At 36.2% G+C, this 6,109-nt stretch overlaps 1 long non-coding RNA gene across 1 annotated transcript; it reads right to left on the bottom strand.

The window, feature by feature from the left end:
• Positions 1–463: 463 nt before the first annotated feature.
• On the bottom strand, positions 464–1,343 carry LOC141647263 (uncharacterized). The gene is made up of 2 exons (XR_012545699.1): positions 1,206–1,343; positions 464–1,101 (listed from the first exon to the last, which is right to left on the bottom strand). It is a non-coding gene; the product is annotated as an uncharacterized LOC141647263 (long non-coding RNA).
• Between the last annotated feature and the right edge of the window lie 4,766 nt (positions 1,344–6,109).

Here is a 6,109-nt window from a genome sequence, read left to right as displayed (position 1 = left end):
TAGGCTTTAACTAAGAAGGCTTATTAATTAGTTGTGTTACAAAAGTTTTTTTTTTGCATTTTTTAGAAATATAAAAACGTTCCGCGATATTGAAAGATAGGTTTGTCATAAAGCACAACACAGTTCAGAAACGCGGTTAACGGCATGTTACTATGGTACATAAACTTTAGTGAAAGCCCCAGGATACTCGCTAGCTTGCTTGAATCACAAGGCAAGCAGTGCATGCACTGTCTGGTAATTGAACCATTTAATGCGGGTCTGGCATTTTACAACGTCTCGGCCGTTAAGGGCCGATTTGCCCGGCCCGCGCTTTCAAAACACACTGTTAGAATTCTCCAAATTTGAAAGATTAAAAGCGACAAGGAAAACGGCGATGTAGGTTAAGCCCGTATTGACGTGAGAAGCACAATTGAACACACGGGAACAAATCTCATGGTCAATACAGTATGGCACTATTGTAAGCTTAAGAAAAACCATAACGATTAATTAGAGCTCATTGGAAATGTATAATGGCGAATGGCCATTAAACTGCAACTCCTTACTCAAAAATTCAAAAACTACACCGCCTCACCAATTTCGCACAAACAAAATACCCAAAGAATTCACAATCAACATTTCGCTAATACTATATTTATTTACAATCTACCACATGGCCGCCCTAAAAGACAACTCTAAAGAAGTCCTAAAACCCAGGTGTTAAAACAGATACCACCATCTCTAATTCTCTAGTATTGTAGTAGTAGCTCCTACCAACAACAGGCAGATAAAGCAGTGTAGATAATTCCCCAAAAAGACAAATACCTGAGCCTTGGAGGAATCAATGGAACTGCCAATCACAAGGCGCCACCAAACATGCTTAGTCATTTTGTGCAAGTCAGTCTAATCTGCAACGGCGCGACCTTAGGACTCAATTTGGTGGTGGCAGCAGCCGGATACTAATGAAAAGCAGGTGCTTTAAAAGTGCAGTTTCTTATTCCCACCCCAAGGACTCTCACATTCACAACCCCTATTAAAAACACCCACACATCCACAAGTAAGCTCTTTATTGGTGGCATCAAACCCAAAAGTAGTAAGATGTTTTTCTATTTGTTTGTAAAATCCCTGGGAATCAATAAAGGCAGTGGATTAGAAATGGGACATATTGATGTACAAGCCTTATCGCGGCACCTGCAACCGTATAATCATGCATGATTTCCTCAGCGTACCTATATATGATATGAAGCTTAAGTGTTGCATACGATCCTCTGAACAAGAAGGGTACCCCACCACTAATAGTGGGAGTCGTCAGCACTCCACACTCATAGCACAAAACACGTACGAGCCTGTTCAAGGAATCCTAAAATCTGCATCGCAGTTAGGCAAACAGAATATCAGTTCCGCTGCAGTGGAAGATAACTTATTCCTGAAACAAAATAGATCGCTGTAAATCCAAGAATCCCCAATTGACATAGTCCAGAAACTGTCATCAAAGTTTATCACAACAACCAAAATATATATTTTTTTTTTAAAAAAAAGCTAAATTAAAAGGCGAAAACGCGGCTAGGCTCCCACAGCGCACACCGGTTCCTGAAAAAGGTAAGTACCGGGAAATGCGAGAAACCCAAATGAACAAAGCGCAGGAAATACTTGAAAAGGTTTAAAAAAAATAGACAACAGAGTTTAACTAAACAAACATGCGTTAGATGGTACCCCAATTATCACCATTATCAACAGAAAACCTCTGATTTTGGACAGTACACAATGCATGAACTATAATGTTAGAGCCCTCACCTTATAGTTCCATCTCAATTTGTCTTTCATGCTTCTCGCTAACACAACGGCAACAATAAAAAATCAGGGCCCGTTATCAGTCTGTATTGCTAACCTCTACAGTCCACAACTACTGCAGACACAACAAAGACAAACTAAATCAATAAAGGAAGGGCAACAAATCCAAATGGTAGCACAATAACAATAGTAATTAGCACCCATATAACAGAACTAATAGTAATAAGCAACATATAGAAATAGAAAGGATAACAGCAGAAGTAGAAACAGTAATAATGACATTAAAGCTTCTCACCTTTTCAGAGAAATTACTGTCATTGAAATGCTCCTTCAGCTCAGCCAAAGTAACAAACTTGTCCATAAAATCATCAGCATCATAAACAACAGCCTTGAGCTTTTCGATATAGTTTCGGGTTTTGTTGGAGAGCTCTTCCTGGTGTTGTGCATCAACCAGCACAACAACAATAATATCAATATGAACAATAACAACAATAACACTGTCGCTCATAAGGAACGATTATACCAGTAGTAGTAAAAGTAGCAGCAATAACAGTACAAAATGCTTAAACTTATCGGTTAAAAAATGGCCCACATCAACATTCCATAAAACAACAGTTACACTAAGAATGTGCACAAAGAAAGTGTAACACTGTAGCTAGGCCCATAAAAAGCTCTCTCTCATGATTTCAGGCAATGAATACACATAAACGAGACTACTGAAACTAACACATACAGAAAGAGCCCCAATCATTTTTGTAGTAAAATAATTGTTTGTGGTGGTGACTTTCGTCAAGTTTTACCGGTCATTCCTCACAAATCACAAAGAGAAGTCGTAGAAGCAAGCTTAGTTAATTCTGTTTTCTTGATCGGGTTTATCAATTTTCTCTTAACTGAGAATATGCGCGCACGTGAAGACCTTACCTATTCTCCCTATTAACTTTGCTTGTTAATAGGGAGTGTTAAATGCAGAGTAGACATCAACTTTTAAATATTAACTTTGCTTGTTAATAGGTTGCTTAGGGCTTGGCTGAACGCTCTAAGCAAAGTGTTTTCCATATACTTACGGACGCCCAAAGCAAAATAACGTAGTGAACACATATACCATCTATTCAAGGAGATGCAGCAGTCTGAGTTCGATTATTTTGTTTTTGCTGAAACAACAACACGCCTCATCAAAAAAAAGGGAAGCTCTTGTCCATTACACACACTGTTGTCTCTGCCAAAACAAAAAGAATAGAAGTCACTGCTTGACTGTTGCTCATTAAGCATGCACAATTCTTGTTATTGGAACGTTAGCATTATCCGTCACTGTGATGCTTATCAACTTGTAATCCTCTAGTGTGACTAATCACTGGCTGCACGGAAAAAACACAAATACATAAAATAGGTTAATAGTGATAATAGGAATTTAAACCATTTCCAGCGCATCTGATTGTAATGAATAATTCCAAATACATAATCTCCACCCATTAAAAAAAAGAAAAAAAATTCAATTATGAACAATACCCCATGCAAATGCCCCAACAGTATACAATTAAACTTCCTCCAGCTAAGGTCAATTTCTATTTAAAAAAAAAACTAAATAAAAAAGACATGAAAACCGGAAAAACCATTCCACCTGTTGAGCGACCAACAAATGGCCAAACTAAACGAATATTCGAATACATGTACTCCATGCACGACTACAGATACAGGCTATAACAACGGTTAAAAACCGTTGTTATATAAAAAAGCGGACGTTGTTAAAGCGTCCGTTGTAAAAGGTTTTAACAACGGTTGGTTTTCTTAAGGAACCCGTTGTTAAAACTATTAACAACGGTTTTAAGTACAAAAACCCGTTGTGGAAAGTGTGACTCAATTTTGGTGGGAAAGTTATAACAACGGTTAATTTACAAAGAACCGTCGTTATAACTAAAGACAACGGGTTGTTTCTACATAACCGTTGTTGTTTGTTTTTACAAAATAAAAAAAAATTAAATTAATATTACTAGATGCATGCATAATTACGGGGCCCGTTATAATTCCGATGCATGCATTATTACTGCCATCCCTCTTGTACTGTGCATATGAATGGACAATATATGGAATGAGAAGGGTTTACATTAGATTTGAAGCAGGGAGATATGATGATTATGGCACAACTTCCTAAACATGCATATATTATATTAATTAAAAAACAACTCAAAGGACACATTACTTAGTATAAATACATACATTATCTCAACCACCATTCCATTATCTCACTATCTTCAAATCCTAACTGCTAAAACAATCTCCAACTCCTAATTAATCTTTCAAACTAACAACTCCAAAGTTCATCAACAAAATGAACGATTACATCCTTAAAACTCTTACTATGACCGAGAACAACAACAACTTCATCCGCCGGTTGCTCCACATCGAGGACAGTTTTAGGAGCTATCTTGTGGATGCTCAAGCCGCACTCAAGGACGCCAAAAGAAATGGCTTGACAGAGCGGAGTTTGTTGCGCCTATATGACGATATAGAATCTGGCTGAACGAAACCTCCAAATAGCTAAGGAGGAGAGGAGGGATATCATAGAAGAGAATAAGACTCTCTATGAAAATATAAGAATTGCATTTTTAGAAATGTAATTCTTTTTTTAATTTATGTATTTATATATATATATATATATATATATATATATATATATATATATATATAGAGATGAGTTCAAATGAGTCCACCTAAAATGGTGAGTCCCTAAGTCCTAATCTAAGCCATTAGATCTTCTATGATTGATGGTTGAGAGTTGAAACTTCTAAGCAATTTATGAATTGAAACTTTAATGTTTTAAAAGTGAAACTTTAATATGTGAATGTAACTTCAATTCTTTATAAATGTAACTTTAATTTTTTAAAGTCATTTTAGAAATAAAAATCTCAATTTTTATATTTTTGAAAATAACTTTAATGTTTTACGACTGAAACTTTAATGCTAAAAAGTGTAACTTTAATATTTTTAGATCATTTTTTAATATAAAAATTTAATTTTATGAAATAATGTAATTGAGACTAATATTTATTTAATTTAACTGATTTTTGACTGTAACTTTAATGATATACGATTGAAACTTTAATGCTTTAAAGTGAAACTTTAATTTTTTTTAGTGCTTTTTTAATATAAAAATTTAAATTTATGTAATAATATAATTATGACTAATATTTATTTAATTTCACTGTTTTATAAATATAACTTCAATGTTTAACAAGTGAAACTTTAACACTAAAAATTGCAACTTTAATTTTTTTTGGACCAATATTTAAATTTATTTTATAACGTAATTGTCACTAAATTTTAATTTCACTGATTAATAAATGGTAACTTTAATGTTTTACAAGTGAAACTTTAATGCTAAAAATTGCAACTTTAATTTCTTTAGGCCATTTCTTGTATAAAAATTTCCATTTATGTAATAATGTAATTTTAATGGTTTCTGTAACTTTAGTTCTAATTTATGAAACTTTATGGCCTTCCGAGTGTAACTTTAACCCTTGTAATTTTAAGGGTTATCTGTAACTTTAGTTCTAATGTATGAAACTTTATGTACTTCCGAGTGTAACTTTAACACTTGACGATAAAACTGTATGTCCTTTGTCACCACTCCTCGCCTACCACTACCTTCACCAACCACCACCAACCACCATGACGTCCCCCATGCAACCACCGCCAACACAAATCTGAAAAAAAAAATAGAAGGCCACGACATCACCATAGATCTGAAAAAGGAAAAAAAAAAAGAGAAAGAAGAGAAGCCGCAGCCACAACCGCCACCCCCCCCCCCCCTCCCCACATGACTCACCAGAGCACCACGACAACCACCAACCGTAGATTTGAAAAAAAAAAAAAAAGTAGAAGGGAAAGAGGCGGCAGCAACAACCGCCACCAACATCCCCACATGATCCACCACAACAACCACCAATCAAATTTGAAAAAAAAAATAAGGAGGAGGGACAGAGGCGGCGTGGCCAATAACCACCGCATCTCCAACCATCACCGCCAACAACAAGTTCTTCAAATCTGAAAAAAAAAAGGAGAATGGATAGGGGCGGCGTGGCAGTGTCGGTTGGTGCCGAGGGAGGTAGAAAAAGAGAGGAGGAAGGCGGCGGTGGTTGTGGCGTGAGTGAAGGACGAAGAGAGGAGAGGAGGAAGGCAGCGGTGGTTGTGGCGTGACAGGGGAGGACGAAGAGATGGGTGGAGGGTGTCGGCTAGAGAGAGATGGGAGGTAGAGAGATAAGTGGGTTTGGTGAGGAAAGTGAAATGAGAAAGATGTGAGATGTGATTAGGGTTTGTAGTGTTTTATATCCCATCATTTTATTTT

This window comes from Silene latifolia, chromosome 3 (genome assembly GCF_048544455.1).
Source record: "Silene latifolia isolate original U9 population chromosome 3, ASM4854445v1, whole genome shotgun sequence".
NCBI classification, from domain to species: domain Eukaryota; kingdom Viridiplantae; phylum Streptophyta; class Magnoliopsida; order Caryophyllales; family Caryophyllaceae; genus Silene; species Silene latifolia.
Note: the sequence above shows the minus strand (reverse complement) of the source record. Positions and strands in the feature narration are given on the sequence as shown.